This window comes from Callorhinus ursinus, unplaced genomic scaffold (assembly GCF_003265705.2).
Source record: "Callorhinus ursinus isolate GAN/ISIS: 27379988/994484 unplaced genomic scaffold, GSC_fseal_2.0 scaffold3, whole genome shotgun sequence".
Lineage (NCBI taxonomy): Eukaryota > Metazoa > Chordata > Mammalia > Carnivora > Otariidae > Callorhinus > Callorhinus ursinus.
The window spans coordinates 18,538,436-18,563,735 of NW_027397065.1; the positions used below are offsets into that span (position 1 = coordinate 18,538,436).

General features: G+C 38.0%; 1 protein-coding gene and 1 pseudogene across 22 annotated transcripts in view; both read left to right on the forward strand.

The window, feature by feature from the left end:
• PAM (peptidylglycine alpha-amidating monooxygenase) overlaps window positions 1-25,300 on the forward strand; it is a 277,932-nt gene that overhangs the window by 100,120 nt on the left and 152,512 nt on the right. The window contains exon 1 of one of the 22 annotated variants that reach the window (XM_073888623.1): window positions 13,213-13,231. The exons of the other annotated variants lie outside the window; for them this stretch is intronic. The gene's annotated coding sequence lies outside the window, so the exon portion shown is untranslated. Of the gene's footprint in view, window positions 1-13,212; window positions 13,232-25,300 lie in introns of those variants that run through there. 22 annotated transcript variants of the gene reach the window in all.
• On the forward strand, window positions 14,294-15,469 carry LOC112819975 (heterogeneous nuclear ribonucleoproteins C1/C2 pseudogene; annotated as a pseudogene).

Genomic DNA, 25,300 nt, shown 5'->3' on the forward strand with positions numbered 1-25,300 from the left:
TAGAAGTTACTTTATTTATGGAAATGGAATTGATAATGGGGTGTCATGTGAGGTAGTACAGTTTACTCTAATACTGCTGTTTCTCTTTTTTAAAAATTTTAAAGTTTAAATTCAATTAATTAACATATATGTATTATTAGTTTCAGAGGTAGAGGTCAGTGATTCACCAGTCTTATATAATACCTAGTGCTCATTACATCACATGCCCTCCTAATGTCCATCACCCAGTTACCCCATCCCCCCAGGTCCCTCCCCTCCGGCAAGCCTCAGTTTGTTTCCTATGATTAAGAGTCTTTTATGGTTTGTCTCCCTCTCTGATTTCATCTTGTTTTATTTGTCCCTCCCTTCTCCTGTGATCCTGTTTTATTTCTTAAATTGCGCTATGAGATCGTAAGATAATTGTCTTTCTCTGATTGACTTATCTCACTTAGTATAATTTAACCCTCTGGTTTCATCCACATTGTTGCAAATGGCAAGATTTTATTTTTTTTGATGGCTCAGTAGTATTCCATCTGAGATAGCTATATATATATACCACATCTTTTTTATCCATTCATCTGTTGACAGACATCTGGGCATTTCCATAGTTTGGCTATTGTGGACATTGCTGCTATGAACACTGGGGTGCAGGTGCCCCTTCGGATCACTACATTTGTATCTTTGGGGTAAATTCCCAGTAGTGCCATTGCTAGGTCATAGGGTAGCTCTATTTTCAACTTTTGAGGAACCTCCACACTGTTATGTTTCTCTTTAAGTTTATTTATTTATTTAGTTAGTTAGTTATCTCTACACCCAACATGGGGCTTGAACTCACAACCCGGAGATCAAGAGTCACATGCTCCTCTTACTGAGCCAGCCAAGCACTCCTGCTATGTTGTTTTAAGTCTTTATTTTTGAAAAAAGATTTATTTATTTACTTATTTGAGGGGTGGGGAGGGGCAGAGGATGAGAGAATCTTGAGCAGACTCCACTTGAGCTCATCTCAGGGCTCGATCTCATGACCCTGAGGTCAGGACCTGAGCTGAAACCAAGAGTCAGACAGTTAACCAACTGCGCCACCCAGGTGTCCCTGTGTCTTAAAAAAATAGCAGTGTAATGAATTATTGCATTATTTATTAACTCAAAACAATTACGAATATGAGAAAATGCAAACAATTTTTTTCCTTTTTTTAATTAGTTTTTTTTTTTTTAAGTTGCGTGTGGTCAACTCACATTGTTACGTTAGTTTCAGGTGGACCACATAGTGACTGGACAAGTCTATATGTTACGCTCTGCTCACCACAAGTGCAGCTGTCTCTGTCACTATACAATGATATTACAATATCATTAACTATATTCCTTATGTGTTGCCTTTTATTCCTATGTCTTATTCATTCCAAAACTAGAAGCCTATGTCTCCCATTCCCTTCACCCATTTTGCCATCCCCTAATTCTCCTCCCTTCTGCTAGCCATCAGTTTGTTCTCTCTGTGTTTCAAATCTGTTTCTGATTTTGTTTCTATATTCTTTTTTTATGTTTTGTTTTTTAGATTCCACATATATGTGACATCATATGGTATTTGTCTTTCTCGGTCTGACTTATTTCACTTAGCACAATGCCCTCTAGGTCCATCCATGTTATTGCAAAAGGCATGACCTCATCCTTTTTAGGACTGTGTAATTTTCCATTATATATACACATATATGTCTATATGTGTAGACACACACACACACACACACACACACACACATCTTCCTTATCACTTCGTTTACTGAAGGGCCCTTATGTTATTTCCATATCTTGGTAATTGTAAATAGTGCTGCGATAAACATAGGGATGCATATAGCCTTTCAAAATAGGGTTTTTGTTTTCTTTGGTTAAATACCCAATAGTGAAATTATTGGGTTACATGGTATTTCTATTTTTAATTTTTTGAGGAATCTCCGTACTGTTTTTCACAGTGGCTATACCAATTTACATTTCCATCAACAGTGTACAAGGATTCCTTTTTTCCCACATCCTCACCAACACTTGTTATTTCTTGTGTTTTTGATTTTAGCCATTCTGACAGGTGTAAGGTGATAGGTCATTGTGATTTTGATTTTCGTTTTCCTGATAATTAGTGATGTTGAACATCTTTCCATGTGTCTGTTGGCCATCTGTATGTCTTCTTTTGAAAAATATCTATTCAGGTTCTCTGCCCATTTTTTAATCGGGTTGTTTGTTTTTTTGGTGTTGAGTTGCATATGTTCTTTATATATTTTGTATATTAAGCCCTTATCATTTGCAGATATCTTCTCCCATTAAGGGTTACCTTTTTGTTTTATTGATGGTTTTCTTTGCTGTGCAAAAGTATTTATTTTGATGTGGTCCCAATAGTTTATTTTCGCTTTTGTTTCCCTTGTTCTTCGGAGACTGATCTCGAAAAATGCTGCTGTGCTTCATGTCTGAGAAATAAATGCCTGTGTTTTCTTCTAAAACTTTTATGGTTTCAGGTCTCACATTGAGGTCGTTAATCCATTTTGAGTTTATTTTTGTGTATAGTTTTAGAAAGTAGTCTAGTTTGATTCTTTTACATGTGGCTGTCGAATTTTCCCAGTACCTTTATTGAAGACGTTGTCTTCTCCCCATTGTATATTCTTGCCTCCTTTATCACACATTAATTGACCATATAATTGTGGGTTTATTTCTGGGCTCTCTGTCCTGTTCCATTTATATGTGTGTCTCTGTTCGTGCCAGTTCCATACTGCTTTGATTACTCCAGCTTTGTGGTGTATCTTGAGATCTGGAATTGTGATCCTTCTAGTTTTGTTTTTCTTTCTCAAGATTGAAGAAAAAGCAAACAATTAATGTATAGGCTGTTTTGAATAACTTTATGAGCCAGACTTTGAACATGACATAATTTCTCCATTGGATATGCACAGTGATATTAGTATCTAGTCCCAGAATCTAGAAACATTCATATTCTACCATCAGGGGCTGGTGAGGGAGGAGGAAGAGGGGGAAATGCATTCATATGGTTCTAAGAAGCAAGTCAGCACAATGCAGAGTGGTAAGTCTTACAGTTTTTTCAGTGGTATTGTTGTACAGTGTTCTACCCTCAGGCCTGATGTTTTAAAGAAATCAGTACAGCCCAAGAGCTTGCTGATCCATGAACGGATGTGCCACCATATGTGATCTAGCACATGATAAAACATTTTAATGTTTCTACAGCTGGGCTTTCTTACATTGGATATGTACATTTAGTGTAATGACTTGATTTTTTTCCTCCTTGCAAAGTTTCTATTAAGTTGAAAACTTCAAAACTGATGATTGATCTAAGCAAATAGTAATTCAAAGGCAAAAAAAGGAACTTCAACCTAAACCTCACAGCTTCTACAAAAACTAACTTAAAATGGATCACAGTTAAATGGAAAACATAAAGTTACAAAACTTTTAGGACAGAACATAGGAGAAAATCATCAGGACCTATGGCTAGGTGAAAAAGTTCTTAGACTTAACATTAAAGGCACAATTCACAAAAGGAAAAACTGGTAATTGGAGTCATCAAAACTAAAAACTTTTGCTCCCAAAAAGAGCCTCTGAAGAGGATATTAAGATAAGGTATAGATGGAAAGATATATTTGCAAACCACATTATCTGACGCAGGCCTTATGTCTAGAATATATTAGAAGCTTTCAAAATTGAACAGTAAAAAAAAAAGCAATCCAGTTAGATAATGGACAAGATACATGAATAGACATTTCATTGAAAAATATATGGATGGCAAATAAGCACATGAAAAGATGGTCAACATCATTACTCACTAGGGAAATGCAAATTAAAAGCACAATGAGATATTACTACATACCTGTCACATTGGCTAAAATGTAAAAATAGTGATAACATCAAATGATAGCCAGGATATGGAGAACTGGTTCACTTGTACTTTACTAGTAGGAATCTAAAATGGCACAGTCACTGTGGAAAAGAGTATGACAGTTTCTCACAAAATGGCCATAACACCCAGCAGTTGCATTCTTGAGTGTGTATCCCAGAGAAACAGAAATTTATGTTCACACAAAAACCTGCACATGCCTGTCCATAGCAGCATAATTTATAGAAGCTCCAAACTGGAAATAATCCACATGTTCTTCAAAAGGTGAATAGTTAAACTGTGGTACATCTATACCATGAAATAACACTCAGCAGTAAAAAGGAATGAATTATTGATATGTACAAGTTGGATGGGTCTCGAGGGAATTGTGTGGAGTGAGAAGCCAATCTCAGAAGATGACCCACTGTATGATTCTGTTTATAAAACTCTTGAAATGACAAACTTATAGGAGATGGAGAACAGATTTCCTCGTTGTGCTATGTACTGTAATTGTGCAGGATGTTACCATAGGGAGAAATTGGGTGAAGGGTATGTGGGATCCCTCTGTATTATTTCTTTCAATTTCAGGTGACTCTATAATGATCTTAAAAGCAAACAGACAAACAAAAAAACTAAATGGTCCCTTCAACTCAAGGGAAAAGGGACAATAGACTCAGCCTTGTAGTTAAGTAACTTGCCCATCATCCCACAGCCTCTGGGTAGCAGAGCTTGCACTTGAACTGAGAGAGCTGACTTTAAAGCTTGTCTCTGTTTCTACAGCACATGCCATCTTCCTGGTCCCACTTAAGGTAAATGGCAATAATTTTTAATGCAGGCCTTGGCAGCCATTCCTCCAAAGAAAGAAATTGAGAAAGAAAAAAAATTGAAATCAAAGAAAATTAGGATCAGGGGTTAGGTTGTAGTCAAACTCTCCTCGACCGTGTTTCCCAAAAATACCGGGTAATGCCTCCAAAACATTTCAGGGCCACCTGGGGATCTTGATAAAATGCAGATTCGAATTGAGTCAGTCTTGGATGGGGCCTGAGACTATTTCTGATCAACTCCAAGGTGATGCTAACCCTGCAATCCGTGGACCAGTCCCTAAGTAGTGGAGATACAAGGAACTTCTGTCATAGCTCTTTGTAACTAAGGTGGCTTGCAGAATGCCGTACAACAAACAGCATTTCAGACGTGGTTAGGAGGCTGCAGTCCAGTGGCATGTGAGAGAGGACGGAAGACGTTGTCGGGGTGTAGTTTAAGCCTGGGGAATCCCTCTGTAAGTGAAGACAGCTGAGCGGAAAGAGACGAACTCAAGCGTCAAAGCATCGTGTTAAGGGGATGCTTCGCAGTCAGTTGCAGTAGCAGCTGTTTGTTGTGACAGTGAGGTTTCTGCTTTCTACATGTGTGTGTAAAAGAAATTATTGATAATGTAGGAAGTTTTTTATGTCCACAGTCTACACTGTCATCAGACCTGACAGCTCCAGTTCCATCCATTCAGTGTTTGGGGGTTTGATTTGTCCTGTTATCTAAACTAATTAAGATCAGAACATCCATAGCTTCCATTTTTTCAGGGGTACACAGATTTAACTTTTGTATTACTGAATAGCGCAAATACACTGTGCCAAAGAGTCTTTAGATGCCCTTCATTCAAAGTCAGTCTTTAATTATTAATGCTTTTATCAGGCTTTCTGAAAGGTGCCATGTTTCCCAAAGTAGCTAAAGCTTGATGTGGCTTTATGTGATGATGGGAAATTAATAAATGAGTATGAGAACTGAGGAAATGAAGTATGAAATTGTGTGGTATTTCAAAGTGTGTGCTTCTTTTGTGATCTATATTTTATCACGTCCTAGGTCACATTTGTTGGTGCATTTGCTCATTGGGTAGCAAACCTGTAGGCTGTAGCAGCTTCTTTAAAACATCAGGCCTGAAGGGTGTAACTGTGCAGCTACACCACTGGCCAAGCTGCAGACTGTTTAATTTCCTAGGGTGTTGTGCTGACTTGCTTCTTAGGAACAAGTTGATGCCTTTTTCTTTTTTCTTCTCCCTTAGAACAGTCCCTGATGGTGGAAATAGTGACATACAAAACTACCCTTGAGAAGCTCACTTTCTCATTAGTCTTCTCCAGTCTTTCCTCTGATCTCCTGCACTTCAGCCTCTACTCCACAGCCAGAATGGTCTACAACACACCTCTGATCCCATCACCTACAGGATAAAGACAAAATATCACAGGGCCTCTTGTGGGTTCGCTCCTGCCTTTCTCGCCAGCCTCAGTTTCTGACCCTCCCCCTTGCAGTGTTCCTTGAGCTCTGGCTCTACGAAACTCCTTGTGGTTCTTAGAACTCAACTTGTTCATCTGCCTCAGGGTTGACTTATAAGCTCTTTTCTTGATTTGGGATGTTTTATCTCTATTGGCCACCTGATGGACACTTGATGTGTAGCTTAGTCACTTCCTCCGTGAGCCTGCCTTAGTCAAGGCTGTTTGGTTTCAAGGAATAGAAACCCACTGAAATTATCACAAACAAAAGTGTTTCTATAAGTGAAAAAGCAGGCCACTTCACGTTTTCCTGAACAGGACAGGAAATATGCTAGGACTTTGGGATAAAACCCATTTAGGAACCAAGGTTGGTCCTGTGGTGTTGCCTGGTTTCGGTCACTTCTCTGTCTGCTACAGTGTTCTCTTCTGATTTGCAAAGTGATGTTCTGACTTCTCTACTCTTTTGTCACTTCACCCTGCTCATGGCTTTGTTTTGGCTTCCCCAATGTTGTTTTGGCCCTGATATTACATAAATTTTCAACTCAGCTACCATCTCATTTTTGCAACATCAGATTTTCAGGCAGAGATATCTGGATTGGCCCAGTTAAGTCAGGTGGCTAATTAGCTACAGCTGGAGAGTGGAGTCCTACCTTGACTTACTTGGGGCCCACCTTTCAAGGCTGGGAGGGTCTGGCACTGCTGCTGAATTCCACCACTCAGAGGTAAATAGTCCTTCCTCTTTCACCCAAGTCCCACCATACTGAGCTCCTACATACAGTTCAACTTACCTTTCACTCAAAGCGTATATGGTTCTTGGATTTTAGGGCATAACATCCCAATTCATAATGAAGAAGCCCTTCTCCCAATTCTGGGGTTGCTTTCCCTCTCGTGGTTTTCTTGCCAAGTAAGAAGAGGAAGTTCACTTTTTGGAATGGGCCTGCTCTCACTGGTATTATATAAAATCTTTGGTGGTGGTGGTGGTGCAGGGTACTCACTTCTGTTTATTTGGAGAAAAATTATAATTAAAAAAAATTTAGATTTTTTAACTCTCTTGTGCTGTGAAAAATGTATCTACTTGAGTGAGCTAAAGATAGTAAAATTACATTTAGGTTAATATCATTCAGATCTCTAAACTCCTTCCTGACTATTCCAGTGAGAGTGCTTTAAATGATAAGGGGCAAAATTTTTCTGGGAAAACTTATTTAAGTGGAAATATCCTAAAGAAAGTCAATTAAAGCTGAAATCAGTCAGAGAACTATGGAGTTTTCTCTTTAAATACATACCACATCCTACAAATTCTTCCATGATGCCCTATTTTGAGAATTGATCTCACAGAATACCAGTTCTGTAATAGACAGAATAGGAACATGGTGAAGATTTTATTGATTATTGCCAAGAAAAATGCTGTTTTTGAGGGGTCTATTCCAAATAGCCTGTGTGATCCTCTTGACAAACCTCTTACTTCATGCTGAGATTTGCAGAATATATAGAATGATTTCCCACTGAAAGTGTCAGAAGGAGGGTATACCTGAGGAGAAGAATTGGGTAAAAATTTTTGAATTATAAAATGTGTTCTCTTTCTCTCTCTCCATTACCTTCCTTTTCACTCTCTACTTCTTTTTTTTTAATTCTTTATCCGGGAGCCGTAGAACTTGATTGTGCTTTATTTTTCTCACCTGTAAGAAGAGGATATTGATACCTGTTATCTTCACTTATTATGATTATTTTGGGGAATCATGTGCATGTATGTTATAAGCTGTTATGTTCTAGGAAGATAAGACACTGTTAGGGTCTAGTATGTGCAGTGAAGGGAACATAGATACCTGACCCGTGGCCCCTACTACCCTAAAGGGTTAGCAATTAGCTTGGGAGTCAGGTGAATCTAGTCTCCTCGCCTGAACAAGAGTCTAAAGATTTGGAGTAGGATCTGCTATTATTTTAAGCCCCCCCCACTCGCCCCAGATTATTCTAATTTGGGTAAGTTTGGAAAATACTGGGGAAAGATTTTACTCTCATTTTCTTCACTCATGACATAAGGGATAAAATGCCTACCCAGGAGACTGTGACAAAGTATGAATAAAGTAACATCCCTGAAAGTGCCCACATGGTACTACCACATGATAGGTGCTTAGTAAATGGAAGTTCTCCTTCCTGTCAATAAAATGTAGAAAGAACGGACAGAACCTGAATGGAAGTACAAATTAAAGCATCCTGGTAATTCAGAGCAACAGGAAGAAGAGCTTGTTCCCATTTGGGAAGGAGAGAGGAGTTCCTTCTGCTGGCCTATTACTGTGAAGTGTGGTGTGTTCAGTGGGTTTAAGTGGGGAGGCTTTGGTATCTCTTGGTTCTACAAGACAGGGTTTCAAATCCTGGGTTTTCGCTGAATAGCTGAGGAACCTGGAACATGTCACTTAACCTCATTTTTTCAGTTTTCTTATTTATATAATAAGAATAATTAAAAACCTAACTCCTAGGATTGTTATGAGGCAATAAAGCACTCATTCATTCATTCATTCATTCAACAAGTACTTTTGACCACCTGCTTTCTGTCAGGCATTGTTCTGGATGCTAGGGATATAGCAGTGAACAAAGAAGCAGCAAAACACCACCATATAGTGAAACCTCGAGAAATGAGAGCCATTATTATGCCAGCCCTGTCATCTGATTTATATTTTGTACCATGACAGAGATATAGATTGCTGGAGCTTTAACTATTTGACTGGAGCCACAGAATCAAAATCATAGGCCTTAGCTGGAAGGAACACCAGAGTTCCTGTAGGATGTTGATGTTGCCCATTGTATACATATTTGGTAGCTGTTGATGCGTATGAGTGTGTACCATCATTTATTTTTCTAGAAGTAGTGATTGATCAGTGTATGATATAGGTACATACTCTTCTTAAATCCTTCTTGTGAGCCAAGGCTCATATTTTGAAGCACTTGATGGTGGTTAGACTTGTACTCATTGACTGTAGGATATAATAAATTTAACAAGTCCACATTATGTGCCGACGTATGTTTTGAAGGCAGGGCATTGACAAGGAAGATGAAGGAGAGGGCAGGAGTAAGGATATAGCACCTTGACTTAATTATCATTAGCTACAGTTGGTCAGCAATCAGTTCATTATGATCAAGATTAACATATTAATAGATTGTGCTGACAGTTTTGTTCCTAGTCTTAGTTATTGCTTATTTATTTTGCTGAAGGCCTTCTTTGTATACGTGCATTGATAGTGCATCAAAACCTTGCATTAGGATTTTGGAAAAGTACCCAGAAGCCAGTTACTCCTTGTTAAAGTGTTGTGATAACAGAAATAGTCAAGAAAACGAGGAAGGAACTTTAAGATGGTAGGAAGAGAGATGACATTGTTACATTTTAGAGGCATTGTTCTTGAGCACAAATGGGTGATGTCTTTATAAATTAGCGAAACTGAGAATTAGCACTGTGAGCCTTTGTGAAAATTAGTGCTATTTGTGCAGTTTGTTGAAGGTGTAGATGCTACACTAAAGACATTTACCACTTTCATGAATAAGAATTCTTTTTTAGTTCTATTTTTAGTCATTTAGTTGAAGAAACAATTTTCTTCACCCTAATATAGTTTCAGTTTTGGATAGAAATTTAAACACATTTTTATCAAATAAAAGTCATTAATGTACACACTATTTTCCGGGGAAAAAAGTGTTGGCTTCAGAGTAGACATATGTATCTTAGCTTCTAATTAACAAGTCCTTTGTCAATAGTCCATTCCTCTGTATTTATCAGCTGTCATAAGCTGTATTTGGATTTATACTGATCTGTTTTGAACATTTGAGATGGTTAGACAAATATCCAAGTTTACCTTATTGTCATTCAACTAATGGAATAATTTCCTGCCTTCCAGGAACAAAAATATTGAATGGAAAATTAAAAAAAGGTGGGCAAAACAAAGAGTCACTTTTTTGTAATTCTTCAAGTGGTGTACTCCCTGACGTCTCCTGTTTCTTGTGGTCCGTGTAGAGCCTCTGCTCTTGCCAAGAGCTGGGAGATAGCTATAAAGGCTCTACTCATCCTTGAAGATAACTGTGTTCTGGATTGAGGAGGGATCAGGGAGAACTAAAGTGCACATGAGGCCTTCTCTTGTCATCTTGCTCTGTTTCAGTCGCAGCCACTGACATCAAGAGATTTCAGCGTATCATTACTGGAAGGGCAGGGGAGTGGGGATAGTGGACTGTGACTAGAAGACTATCCAGCTGTCTGCTTTCCCTCATACATCAAAAGCCCACCGGTGCCCTCATGATAGCCTCTGAGCTTTTTATTTTCATCCAGATACCATTTTTAGAAACAAGGTATAGAATCCTAGATTAGTGCAAGTGGGATGGTTTTCCCGTACACCCTGTGTTATAGATCAGTCTAGATGTGGTTGACCCAAGAAAGTGAAGCCCCAAGGAAGAAAAGTCAAGGAGAAAGAGATACATGGAAATAACACTCAAACTTTGATCCTAAATGGCTCTGAGGGGATCCTTTTGGTTTGGGGATCATACCAGTAGGGTAGATTGTTACGCATCAGCTTTAAGATGATGGGCAGTCTTCCTCAAGACCCTGGAATGCCATGCCTGTTGCAGAGTGATCAAAACTCCCAGGCTTTGGTTTCAGAATTGATCCTCACTCCACCTGCATACACATTTCAGGGCCTTACCAAAAGCTATTAAATCTGGATCAATAAATGTGTGCTCTGGAATCTACATTTTTAAAATAATCTTTTTGAGAACAAGGAATTTGATTACAAAGAAATAATCAGTGGCAACTTTTTTTTCTTTTAGAAATTTTTGATGATACCAAATTTCTCAGAACTAGTTTACCCTCAGTTTACTTAATTTACAAAGTAATGGTATACATCACTTGAAGTCAAACAGACACTATTATGATGCATTTTTTAAATTAAATTAAATTTTTTTCATCATGATAAATGTACTCTTTAATCCTTATCCCCCATTTCACTTATGCCCCCCCACCCACCTCCCCTCTGGTAACCATCAGTTTGTTCTCTATAGTTAAGAGTCTGTTTCTTGGTTTGTCTTCCTCTCTCTTTTTTTTTTCCCTTTGCTCATTTGTTTACTATAAAAAGTTTCTGCACAGCAAAGGAAATAACGAAACTGAAAGGCAACCTACTGAATGGGAGAAGATATTTGAAAATGACATATTCGATAAAGGATTAATATCCAAAATAGATAAATAGCTGATACAATTCAATACCCTAAAACAAATAATCTGATTTAAAATGGGCAGAAGACATAAACAGACATTTCTCCAAAGATCCAGATGGCCAACAGACACATGAAAAATGCTCAACATCACTCATGATCAGGGAAATGTAAATCAAAACCATAATGAGATACTGCCTCACACCATCAGAATGGCTAAAAGCAAGAACATAAGAAAGAACAAGTGTTGGGGAGGATATGGGGAGAAAGGAACCCTCTTGCACTGTTGGTGGGAATGCAAACTGGTACAGCCACTGTGGATCACAGTATGGAGGTTCCTCAAAATGATGAAAATAGAACTACCCTAGGACCAAGCAGTCACTTTACTAGGTGTTTACCCAAAGAAAACAAAACGCTAATTCAAAGGGATACATGCACCCTGATGGTTGTAGCAGCATTTTCTATAATAGCCAAGCTATGGAAGCAGCCCAAGTGTCCATCAATAGATGAATAAATAAAGGAGATGTATTATATATATATATATATATATATATACACATATATATATATTATACACACACAATGACATTAGTCAGCCATAAAAAAGAATGAAATCTTACCACTTGCAACAATATGGATGGAACTAGGGAGTATAATGCTAAGTGAAATAAGTCAGAGAAACACAAATACTATATGGTCTCACTCATATGTGGAATTTAAGAAACAAAACAAATGAGCAAATGAACAATGAGAGAGAAACAGACTCTTAACTATAGGGAATAGGGGCGCCTGGGTGGCTCAGTCGTTAAGTGTCCGCCTTCGACTCAGGCCATGTTCCCAGGGTCCTGGGATCGAGCCCCACATCGGGCTCCCTGCTCAGTGGGAAGCCTGCTTCTCCCTCTCCCACTCCCCCTGCTTGTGTTCCCTCTCTCGCTGTGTCTCTCTCTGTCAAATACATAAAATAAAATCTTAAAAAAAAAAACTATAGAGAATAAATTGATGGTTGCCGGAAGGGATGTGGGTGGAGGGATAGGTGAAATAGGGGATGGGGATTAAAGAGTACACTTATCATGAGGAAATAAAATAAAATAATAAAAAAATTGTGATATGTTTATTGAAAAGCTGGTGGTATAGGAAGGGATATATAAGAGACTTAAATCCTCATCTTCCAAATTAAGAAGCCAGTAGATAATGAATAGAACTGTGAATCGGTAAACCAGAACATTAACACATTTGGAAAAACAAAGTTAAATACCAGAATAGTCTGCTAAAAGTTGGCAAAGAGTTGCATCTGAGGAGTAGGGCTTGAGATATTTGGGCAGAAAACTGCTGTTTCATTGTAGGATTTTAGTACTATTTGACTTTTAACTGTGTATGTACTACTTTGACTTACAAGATTATTTTCACGTTTATTTCCAATTTTCTAAAATTTAATATATATCCAAATTTTGGTATGTGTAATTTTTCTCAAACTTTACCGGAGAACTGTATGATGTATTTCTTTGTATCCCTTGTTCTCATTCATTAGCTTAACATTTATTGAGTATGTCAGTGTTGGAACAGGTAGGATGAAGTTCCAGTCTCATTGGATTAAAAAAGAAAACACCCAACAAACTTTTCTACCTGGAGAGGAGTATGAGGCCTTAGCAAACGGAGTGCTTTGGGTAGAAGTAGGCATGGGAGTGTGTATTGAAAATCACACCTTTTCTTCTCTGTAACTCATAAACTTCTTCCTAACACCTACCCTACTGGGTAGTTGGGAAGTAATTAAATTAGCCCATCGGAATTACCTGGTTCTTCTGCTTTAACTTTCTTTTTTCATGTAAATATTGGTAGTTTCTAAATTCAAGTCCCTATAAAGATGTCTGTTCCTTTTATTTGCCCTCTTGTTTTCCTCAGGGAGGGTCTTGGTTCAAGCTGTTGGTGCAGCCTCCCTCTGAAATCACCAGTATTTCTGTAGGTAAGGAAAAGATGGAAATTCAGTGGTGAATTACTGGCTTTTAAAATAACGGCTTTAAGAACTTGCGTTTGGATTAACACAGTTCACTGCTATGGGGAAGTCACATGCCCATTTGGTGACCAGTCCTGGTATCTTCTTCCTTAAGACTACAGCTCTGGGGAACTGAGGTGCATCTCCTTTACAGCAGATACAGTTTCTACAAAACTCAAACTTGGGAAGTTTTGACATGAAGAATAGAGAAAACAGAATTGTAGGGGAACTGTAAGATAGAGCAGCAGTAACGTTGACTACCATTTGGCCTCAAATTCAAATAAATTAATTTGCGGGGCAAATAGGAGGGGACAGGAACTTAGATTAGTAGGTTCCATTTTGGGGAAACCGAAGGCAGGATGATGTACTGATTCGATCAGTGTGCAGCAGTAGCAATGTGGGATCAAGAGAACTTGAAAATGAATATGTGTGGAGAACTCTGCTCCATAGTCAGATGCATTCTCCAGTTTAGGAAATACTATTTTATATGCACAAAAGTATGATTGCTTCTCCTTAGAATTTTCCTGTGATTTGATTAATGTTGACTTTCTCTTTAGGAGAAAAGTTCAGAAGGTTTCAGGAGTGAATGAAATACTTGTGTGCATATATATGTATTTTGATTATGTATTGGAACATATTGCATAATTAAACTTAAATATTTTAATGATATCTCATTTGCTGTATCCTTGGAGGATAATTGTAACTCAGTGAAGAATTTCCCCTCTAGGGTGTTTTGTTTTTACATAACAAAGGCTGCCTTAATGAACCTTTATCTCATTACAATATAATATCAATAGTGATTTAAATAGCAAAATGAAAGGGAAATTTTATCACAGTTTTATTCTCTTTTAGGCAAATTAATACTGCTTAATCCATTTATTTTCTGGTTTTAATATTAACATTGGTTAAGATAAAGCCTACTGATAAAAAATGTTGACCTCTTTGGTAACAAGGAAATTTTTGATATTTTATGAGAAGATAATGAGACAGTTACCAAGTTTCAGGAACAAGAAATAAAGCAGGCCGGTGAAGAGACGAAGACTGAACGGTGTGGCTGCGTTGTCGACCTCGAGCAGCAGTTGGCTTCTCCACGTAGAACTCGGGAGTAGGAGATTCAGAATCGAATCTCTTCTCCCTTCCCCCTCCTGTTTTTCGGCCTTGTGAGGAACCTTATCATCAAAGAAAATGGCCAGCAATGTTACCAACAAGACAGATCCTCGCTCCATGAACTCCCGTGTATTCATTGGGAATCTCAATACTCTTGTGGTGAAGAAATCTGATGTGGAGGCAATCTTCTCAAAATACGGCAAAATTGTTGGTTACTCTGTCCATAAGGGCTTTGCCTTCGTTCAGTATGTTAATGAGAGAAATGCCCGGGCTGCTGTGGCAGGAGAGGATGGCAGAATGATTGCTGGCCAGGTTTTAGATATTAATCTGGCCGCAGAGCCAAAAGTGAACCGAGGAAAAGCAGGTGTGAAACGATCTGCAGCGGAGATGTACGGCTCCTCTTTTGACTTGGACTATGACTTTCAATGAGATTATTATGACAGGATGTATAGTTACCCAGCACGTGTTCCTCCTCCTCCTCCTCCTATTGCTCGGGCTGTAGTTCCTTCAAAACGCCAGCGTGTATCAGGAAACACCTCACGAAGGGGCAAAAGTGGCTTCAATTCTAAGAGTGGACAGCGAGGATCTTCTTCCAAGTCTGGAAAGTTGAAAGGTGATGACCTTCAGACCATTAAGAAGGAGTTGACCCAGATAAAACAAAAAGTGGATTCTCTACTGGAAAGCCTGGAAAAAATTGAGAAAGAACAGAGCAAACAAGGAGCTGGAGTTGATCAAGGATGATGAAAAAGAGGCTGAGGAAGGAGAGGATGACAGAGACAGCGCCAATGGCGAGGATGACTCTTAAGCACATAGTGGGGTTTAGAAATGTTGTTCCATTATTTCTTTACCTAGGTGCTTGTCTAAGATCAAAATTTTCACCAGATCCTCTCCCCTAGTATCTTCAGCACATGCTCACTGTTCTCCCCATCCTTGTCCTTCCCATGTTACATTAATTCACATTGCCCTGCGCCTAGTCCCATTTTCACTTCCTTTGACGCTCCTAGTAGTTATGTTAAGTCTTACCCTGTAATTTTTGCTTTTAATTTTGATACCTCTTTATGACTTAACAATAAAAAGGATGTGTGGTTTTTAAAAAAAAAAAAAAAAAAAAGAAATAAAGCAGGCCATCTTAAAATGTTAATTTGGCATTATATGTTGGCTAATTGAACATAATAATAAGAAATTACTAAAAAATGTTATTTTGGCTAAATCAGAATGAAACAATAGTATTTTTTTAATATCTTAAAACAATTCTGTGGTCTTGAGTTCGAGACAAAGACAGCACATGTTAGTGCTATATTATTATTTATGAAGGGAGAAATTTCACCTTTTTTTCTTAACCTTGACTTGATTGATCAAGTACTTTAAAGTATATTTTCCCATTGTTTGAATTAACTCCACTCATATTTAATAATATTATTCTTTTGTTTGTATCGTTCAACTTTTCTTTAATCATAGCTGAAGATATCATGAAATAAAATGCAAATTCTACCGTGCCCAAAGAGCAGTAATCAGCATAGTATTTTCCTAGATATATACCAGCATGACCAGCCTGGGAACTGCCTTCCAGTTGGTATCCATCCCTGAATCAATGAAGCAGTTATCTTGCTGGCCATTATGATAGTGGGAATGACCAGCTGGTAAAGCATGGGCCATTAATTTTGAATGCATTGATAGAGACATAATTTTCCTGGAAAATCATATTGAAAGATAAAATGGTCAGCTTCTTTTAAGTATATTCTGATATACCTCTGGACTGATTATGTGAACCATTGATTATTTTATAGTTTTATTTTGTTAAAAGGTTTGATGGTGTCCTTAATGTATTTTAAAGTAACAATAAGTATGATCACTCTAAATCTATAACTACTATACCTTTATGAATAGTATATTTAAGGGCCTAAGGTCCTTTTTTTCTTTAATTTGGCTTCTATTTTTACAAAATCTTTAGGAATATGCTGTTTCAAAAGAGAGAAGTCTTTTGGCAGAATTACTGGATTGGCAGTACATTGTTTGCTTTATCAGTAGAGATTTACATATTGTCTAAGTTGTATTATGACCAGAGTTTCTTTATCTGCATGATTTCTTTGCTTTTTGAAAGAGAAACTTAACCTTCTGATCATAGAAATTCATTTTAATAGGAAGCAAATTTTTGAGAAATTAAAATTTGTGCCTATATACCAACTGTGAAAATCCCATTTCAAACACTGAAAAAAATTCTATTTCAAAAGAACCATCTTCCAGCAAAGTAAGTCACATAATCCCTCTATTTAGGAATAAATATTAAATTCCATAGAATCAAGTAAATAGTAGTAAACTTGATAACTCATATAGCATTTAATACTTGTGTAGTACTTGGTAATTATATAGCACATTTCATCGTCAAAATACTTTAGCAACAATAAGTTATGTTTCTTGGCAATATTCCTATAAAGAGATAGGCAAGCATTACTAATAAGAATCTGTTTGTCTCACTTAAATCCCAAGGACCTACTTGGGTGCCATTTTATATTTATCTGTTCCCTGAAAAAAAATAAAAATCTAACTGCTTGTGGAATATAAATTCATGTTATTTGCCTCCACCACTGATTTCTTTGGGCAGCTGGTTCTGCAAGCCTGCCTCTGTATGGTTTCCTTAAGTCATGAGACACAGGCTCAAAGGCCATGACATACCATACCTGTCAGAGCCCGTACCCACTAAATGATTCCTAATAATCTCAACATAACATTGGTAATTCCCTTGAAATATAGGTGTTATTCCTGATTACTGGAGCACATTTTAAATGATTTAAGTTAAGATTTTAGTTCTCTTTTTGCTGAATGACAGAGTTACTATTTTTGTTCTTATTTTTCTTGTTCGGAAGAGTGTTTAAATTTGGATCTCTTAGCCCTATTTTTTTTCCTGACTTTCCAGGGATAATTTTACCGTGTCTGCCATATGAAGATGTTCTAGTACTCTGAAACTTTACTCAAAGTTGATGTATAAGTACATTCAGAATGAACAGTGCAAACATTAGAAAAATAAAAGAAAGATTTTTAAATTTATCCATTGATAAAGCTGAACCTGAACCACTAGTAAGAACTTATGTCTCTCTGGCGCTTTGGTCATTTCAGAATTTGCCCAGGTTATTTTGTTTCTTATGGTAGCCATTTGGTAGTGCATTTATCAATTACCCCTTATTGGTACAGGAAGAAACCAAAGTTCAGGAATGTGAAATGAATCCCTAAAATGGGACTTAGAACCACAACTTTTCATTTCAAGTGCAAGTCTCTACTCCCCATTAACACCGTTGTTTTCTACCTTTTGACTCAGAATCCACCGGAAGAGGGAGATTCGGGGTGGAGCCTGGAGTCCCCAGTGGGAAGCAGGTGATGTGCGATGGGAAATATCATGTCTCATGTGAACTATTGATTTTAATTATATGGGGGACAAAATACAAATTAATTGAAAAGCATTACCGAATCAGTAATAGTTTACTTAGCCTTTACATATTTTCTTAATAAACAGATACCAGACTTACAGTCTCTATCAAGTGTAGCCTGGAGTTTAATAGCTCCTACCTCTGAAAGCAGCCACTGCCAATGTCAAGCAAATTCTTTAACCTCACTGTGCCTCTATTTCCTCATCTGTAAAATGGAGATAATACTCTAGTTCAAAGGGTGTGGTGAAAATTAAGTGAAATAATACACGAGAAATACTTAAAACACCATCTAGCATATAGCAAACACTCAGTAATTGTTAAATATTATTTTAATTATTAAAAGCATCATTATGATCATGGATGGGTCCATGAAATGTGGCAATTTTAGAAAGGGTTTTTCTTACTTCAAAGATGGGAACCAGTTTCCCATCTGATACTGTTGTGGGCCTCTTTATTTTGGTTAAAATTGGCCAACACAATTGGGCTTATTTCACATTTTTCTGTAACTTAAATACTCAACTTTTAAGCGTGATGTAACTCAAGGTTAGGGCATATAGTGTCCACAATGGAGAGAGAAGGCAAACAAAATCAACTGGGTGTGGTCAGGCCTCACTTCCTTGGAGTAGGACCACGGGGACTTCTACCTAGCGGAGGAGGCCTGGAGGATTATGGGCCTCATCCTTTTTTAGCTTTCATTTTCAGGTCCAGGGCGTAGTGCAAAACACTATGCGAAACCTGGTAAAGAAGATTAAAAATTGGGGAAGAGCAAGCTGGTCTGTAAGCATCTTGTTAAAATAAACCACTTCTTCCTAAGCTCAAGACAGCAAGAAACACTTTAATAGCAATGAAATAAATTCACCACCTGTTTGCACAGCATTATCAAAGAGTTCTAGCAAACATAAGAATGCTTTGATCCTTTTCGGCCAGAAGAAAATTATGAAGCTCTTCATTGATAGTTCATGGGGAGTTTGGGGACACTGATCAAAGAAAACTATTATTATAGATTAGAAATTAAAATAATCTGAGTATAAGCTACTTCTTGTTCGGAAGTACATTATACTTTTCTTTCAATGGTGAATTGCATATTTAAAATTTCAAATGCACTTCTTATGATTAAGTTAAATGTTATTGTAGCTTCTATGCCATAAAATAAAAAACATTAAAATGTTTTTAAGCAACTGTGTTCCTACTGCTAGTGGCTTTCAAATTATATAGTTGAGATGGACCGATGGGGGCAGTGTATAGTGGAGATTTTATAGAATCCCTCTAGGTTACTGTAAATGCAGTTGAGCAGAATTATATAAATGAGAAAATGTTTTGGCATGTTTTATGAGCTTTAAGGAAAAATCACATGAGCTTTTGAATTGTATAATAGCATTATGTGATTATAGATTCTACTTTTGGGTACTGTAATTACAGAGCTGAGAGACTTGAAGAAAAGGATAGCCAAACTTATGTAATAGAAAGGGGTATGTTTGTGGGCATTTTATTGTAAGTATTTGAACATTTGAAATGGCAGACATGAGAATCATTTGAAAATTTGGTTCTGCTATGGGAGAAAATGCTTCTGTGTGAGCATCACAAGAAGCAAAAGATGAAGTTAAGTGTGTTAAATATTATTTTTGAATGAGAATCTGGATATTTTCCTGTAGATTTTTTACTTATGAAGAAAAAGAATACTTATTTTTAAACTTATGTTTATCATGTTCTGGATCTGAGCCAGGTTTCATGTATAGATAATAGCTCCTGCCTCTGAAGTCATCAGGAAGCATTTAACAAGATATATAGTAAAGTGCTTTTGAAATAACCAAGCCTAAGGATGTGGCATCAAATAGGGGAAAAAAACCCTACAAAAGAGGACATCTTGTTAAAAAAAAAAAAAAGTGTTGATAATTGCAAAACAGAAGGAGAGGCAATTCCCAGCCTTCAAACCACATCCTTCTAAGCCCAATGCCAGCCACTAAATATTTGCACTTAAATGGGGTCCCCTCCCACCCCCATTCTATACCAACTTCCTCTTAAAAATAGAAGAAAAGAATAGTGCAAGGACACACAAAGGAAGCCATTCAAGAGTAATGGAAAACACCTTTCAGTAGCAAAATCAGGGTGTCTTTCAGTGATCCACACTTTATTGAAATACACCAGACACTTGAAATGTAATCAGGTCTTGGGTATTAGTTTCAAACTAGTTTCTCAAAAACTTCACTGAAGAGGAAATAGAGAGTTTATTAATTTCCGAAGTGGCGTCTTGTGGAGATAGCCTGTAAGTTTAGGCCCGCATCTCAGACTCACTCCCTGAGTTAGGACAGACATCACTGAGGGCTCTTCACCTTGCTAAGTGACTCTGCAGGACAAGGCTGATACCTTGTTCCCCGTCACTCCACGGGAATGTTTCAAGGAAAAAAGTGGTGATAGCTGCAGAAGTGCTTTGTGCTCTTTTTCTGAAATTAAATTCTCTGTGATGTTCTGAGCTCGTAAATAAATCAGATGCCTGCTAGGCAAATGAGTCACATACAAAGGAGGCCTTCTACTTCTCTGACATCCTCAAGACTGCTCTGCTATACAAGGCACTGATTTCTTGAGAACTTTGCAGTGCAGTCCTTAGAACTCAAGAGATGTGTGCTGACTGGAATTCAGGGATCTGTTTTATTTTACATTAAAACATGCCAGCACTGATTTTAGATACATGTGTTATGAAGTAACATTTGTATTAGTCAAAGTTGAGAAATTTAACTAAGAATAATGTCTCTTGTTTCTTTCCCCATGGAAGTATTTACAGGACTGAGCGATTTGATGACTAATGAACATGTTTAAAGGGCATCTGGTACTGATCATGGAAACGAAAAAATAAAGTAAAATTTGTTCCTGTTGGCAAGTTGTTATTCCAGTAGAATCACATGCTGAATGGTACCCCTGAGATTTTTTTAACATAAATATTCTATAGTTACCCAGCCAATTTTGACTTGCAAGGTAAAAATACTTCAAATTGGCTACATATTAAAATAACGAATCCCAAACAAATCCACGTGCAGAAAATGCCACTCAATTTGGTGTGCCTTGGTAATGAAGAGAACCTTAAAAAAAAAAAAGAAGAGAAAAGAAAAGAAAAGAAGCAACTTAGCATGTCAAATTGTGGCAAATTTTATGCTCTATGTAGGGTGAAGTTTACCTTCTTACACAGAGAAAGGGTATAGGTCTGGGGTCAAAACACAGATAATTTTAGGGTATGGCTAGAAATGATAATGAGCAAGGCTGACCAGGTATGAAAAACAAAACAAAGCAAAATAAAGACCTCAAATGAATACACAGAAAACAACTGTACCTGGGTGCTGGGTGGCAGTTAAAACAACTACTCTTGCACTCAGGATCTGGGAGTAATAAGGAGCAGTGGGGAGCGTGGCAATCTTCAGATTGCTGGCCCTGTCTTAAAAGGAAGACACTACTTGGCTCAGTTAATTGTTGCCATATGGAAATGTGGGTCCAGTGATGCCAGATTTTACAATTCTTCAAAAGATACTTTTTATGTGAAATTTTTTCATTTTGAAATGTTTTCTCAGAATGCAGATTCAGTTGGGAAAAATTCGTGCAAGCCAAACGAAGTCTACTTTTGGGCCAGATTTGGACCTTAGTCATAAATCTTCAATTTGTTCTTTTTGAATTAGCTAAATGAGTAATGTTAGTAGGCTTGCAGAGGAAATATGAATGCTTCCTAATATGTGAATGAAAAAAAAAAAGACTAGGTTGCATTGATAGCTGAGTAGTTAAGGTCTTCAAGTGTGGCGTCAGATTGCCTGTGTTAAATCCCAGCTATGTACCCTGGGCAGATTACCAATTCTCTTTATATCCAGTTTCCACGTTGTAAAATGGGAATGATAATGGTATGAACTTCAGTTGCATCAGATGAGGATTCAGCTGAGCTTATTATTAGCACAGTGTCGGTCATGTGATAGTTGCTCAATAAACATTGGCTATCATTTTATAATAAAGTGATCTTCAGAGGGTGTGTCTTTTTTGTACTTGAAGAAAACATCCTCTGTGAATAGAGAGAGTCTTTTTTTATGTTGAGAAATGGGAGTTGAGAAAATATATTCTGGAGTGTGCAAGCCAGGATTTGAATCCTTACTCCACTGCCGAGTAACCAGAGCAAGTTATTTTTTTAAGTCTTAGAGCCATCATCTATTAAGTGGGAATAATAGCCTGTACTTCAAAGTAATAAGAATTCAGTGAGATATTATGTGTAAAATCAACAGCTGCATATAAATCGATAAATGTTACTTGCTTTTCTAATTGTTATTTTCTCATTATTTAGAAGTTTCATATCTGCAAACACTTTTTTGGCAATTTATGTCTAATATGTATTTGAAGGGAATTGCACGACATTTGATTTACAAATTAAGCTTCATCTTAATGAACCATATTACAACAATGGTTCTCAACCAAGGTGATTTTACCTTGCAGAAGACATTTGGCAATGTCTGAGACATTTTTGTTGTCATAGCTGAAGGGAGTGCAACTGGGATCTAGTGGGTCAAATCTAGAGATGCTGCTGTACATACTGTAACGCACAGGCCAGTGTCTTACAACAAAGAAGTATTGAGCCCAAAGTGTTGCTTGTACTGAGCTGGAGAAACCCTGCATTACAGCTATAAAACCACCATTAAAATGTAGTTCGTAAAGTTCTTGCCAAGAAAGGAGAGTTATTTGTTTTTCAAGACATCACCTAGCTCAGATAGAAATTAACATGTAAGGGTGCCTGAGTGGCTCAGTTGATTAAGCTACTGCCTTCAGCTCAGGTCATGATCTTGGAGTCCCGGGATCGAGTCCCTCTTCGGGCTCCCTGCTCAGCAGGGAGTCCGCTTCTCCCTCTGACCCTCCTACCTTTCATGCTCTCTGTCTCTCATTCTTTCTCTCTCAAATAAATAAATAAAATCTTTAAAAAAAAAAGAAATTAACATGTAAATTGAAATATATAGATTCACGTCCAATAAAATATTTTAAAGTGCATATCTACCTCTGTATCTACATCTATATTTCTCTGGTTACAAAAAGTAATATAAGTGGGGCACCTGGGTGGCTCAATTGGTTAGGCGACTGCCTTCGGCTTAGGTCATGATCCTGAAGTCCCTGGATCGAGTCCCGCATTGGGCTCCCTGATCGGCAGGGAGTCTGCTTCTCCCTCTGACCCTCCCCCCTCTCATGTGCTCTCTCTCTCTCTCTCTCTCATTCTCTCTGTCTCAAATAAATAAATAAAATCTTTAAAAAAAATAAAAAAAGTAATATAAGCTTGTAGAAGTCAAAAAACTGCAAAAGCATATAAATGGAAAGTGAAAGTTTGCCTTTTCCCCCCACCTATTCCCATAGAAAACCATTGGAAATAAAATTGAGTTATATTTCTTCAGATTTATAAATACATGTGTATACTGTTCTATAATTTGATTTTTTTCTCTCTCTCTGAACAATTCAATCCTAAAGCTGTTATGTGGGGCAGAGCAAGGTAAGCATTCAGGGAGGGCAGCCTGGCATACGGTAAGGAACACACCTCGGGTAAAGAGAGCATCAGTGTGGTGGGTTGGTGGCCTGGCATGGGATGTCATAGCCCAAACGTGGTAAAGAGGGCATCCGTGTGCAAAGGCAGTAAAGAGGGCATCCACCTGTGTGGGCAGCTCACTGTAGGATGTCAGCAAAGGCCAAGGGGGATGAAGAGCACAAAGAGAAAGGCCGGGTGTGGGGTTTTGAACCCAGATGGGAGAAAGGGCAAAAAAGCAAGAAAGTGCTAAAAGGATAACGGGGGGGGGGGGGGGGGGGGGGGGGGGGGGCACCTGGGTGGCTCAATCATTATGCGTCTGCCTTCAGCTCAGGTCATGATACCAGTGTCCTGGGATCTAGCCCTGCATCGGGCTCCCTGCTCAGTGGGAAGCCTGCTTCTCCCCCTCCCACTCCCCCTGCTTGTGTTCCTTTTCTCACTTTGTCTCTCTCTGTCAAATAAATAAATAAAATCTTAAAAGAAAAAAAGAATAATGGAATATGTCAGAAGGACACAAAAGCTAGCTTAAAGGGGCCACAACTGAGACAGTCTGAGCATCAAATAGTGTAAATATATTGAGTTGTTAACAGATTAAAACCTATTGAAAAAAATAGGAAACAATGAGTCCATTATGATGTAATAAATAACTGAATAAAATGAAAGTTTACTAAGAATTAGAATATTTACAAAGTCGAAAATAACTTTCCCACCAAAAAAAAATTAATTACAAAGGGAAAAATGATACCTTTACAGTGGAAAAGCCTGGAAGACACCACCTTAATTAAATGATTAAAGTTAATATCATCAGTAATGAGACAAATCAAAATTGCATGCCATCTTATGAGATGCTCTTGTAGGCAGCTCCCAAGAAGATGATCTTTGCCTCTTGGCATTCATGCCCTTGGGTAGTCTTTGTCCATACTAGTGGGGCTGACCTGTAACCATAGCATATTACAGAAATGATGACATGTGACTTCGGATGCTAGATGCTAAAAGACCTTGCTCACTCTGGGGGAAGACAGTTACCATGTTGTAAAGGCCCTTACACAGCCCTTACAGAGAGGGCCACATAGTGAGGAGAGGTTGTTTCTGCCAAAAGCAAGCACTAATTTGCCAGCCATGTGAGTAAGCCACTTTGCAAGCAGATCCTTCAGCCCCAGTCAAGCCTTCAGATGACTCTAGCCCTTGCCAGCATCTTGATTGCAACCTCATGAGAAAATCACCCAGCTAACCTGCTTCTTGTCCTTGTGCACAGAAACTATTTGAGGTAGTATTTGTTGTTTTCAACTACTAAGTTTTGGGATGATTTGATATGTGGCAAAGGACAACTAATACAGAAAATTGAGAAGAACACAGCATCACTTTCATGATATTCCTGCCAGAGATGCACAACCTGAATCTAGTCCTTGTGAAACAGAAAACAAATACTAATTGAGAGGCATTCTGCAAAATAACTGGCCTTTAGTCTTAATAGAGTCAAGGTCATAAAAGGTAAAGACAGACTGAGAAACTCTTGGAATGAAGGAGACTAGACACATGGCAACTTTACATGTAACACTTGACTCTGAACTGGATTCATTTGCTATAAGGGATATTGTTGGGGTAGTTGGCAAAGTTTGGAGACTGAGGATTAGTTGGTAGTAATGTGTTAGTGCAAGTATGTTTTATTTTCATGGCCGTATTGTGATCATGTAGTAGAATGTACTTTAAGAAATGCATACTGAAGTATTCAGGGGTGATGAGGTACCACATCAGCAATTTACTCTCAAATGGTTAAAGAAAAAAAATTCTTGGGGCACCTGGGTGGCTCAGTTGGTTAAGCGACTGCCTTTGGCTCAGGTCATGATCCTGGAGTCCCAGGATCGAGTCCCACATCGGGCTCCCTGCTCAGCAGAGTCTGCTTCTCCCTCTGATCCTCCCCCCACCCCCGCGCCATGCTCTCTCTCTCTCTCTCTCTCATTCTCCCTCTCAAATAAATAAACCTTT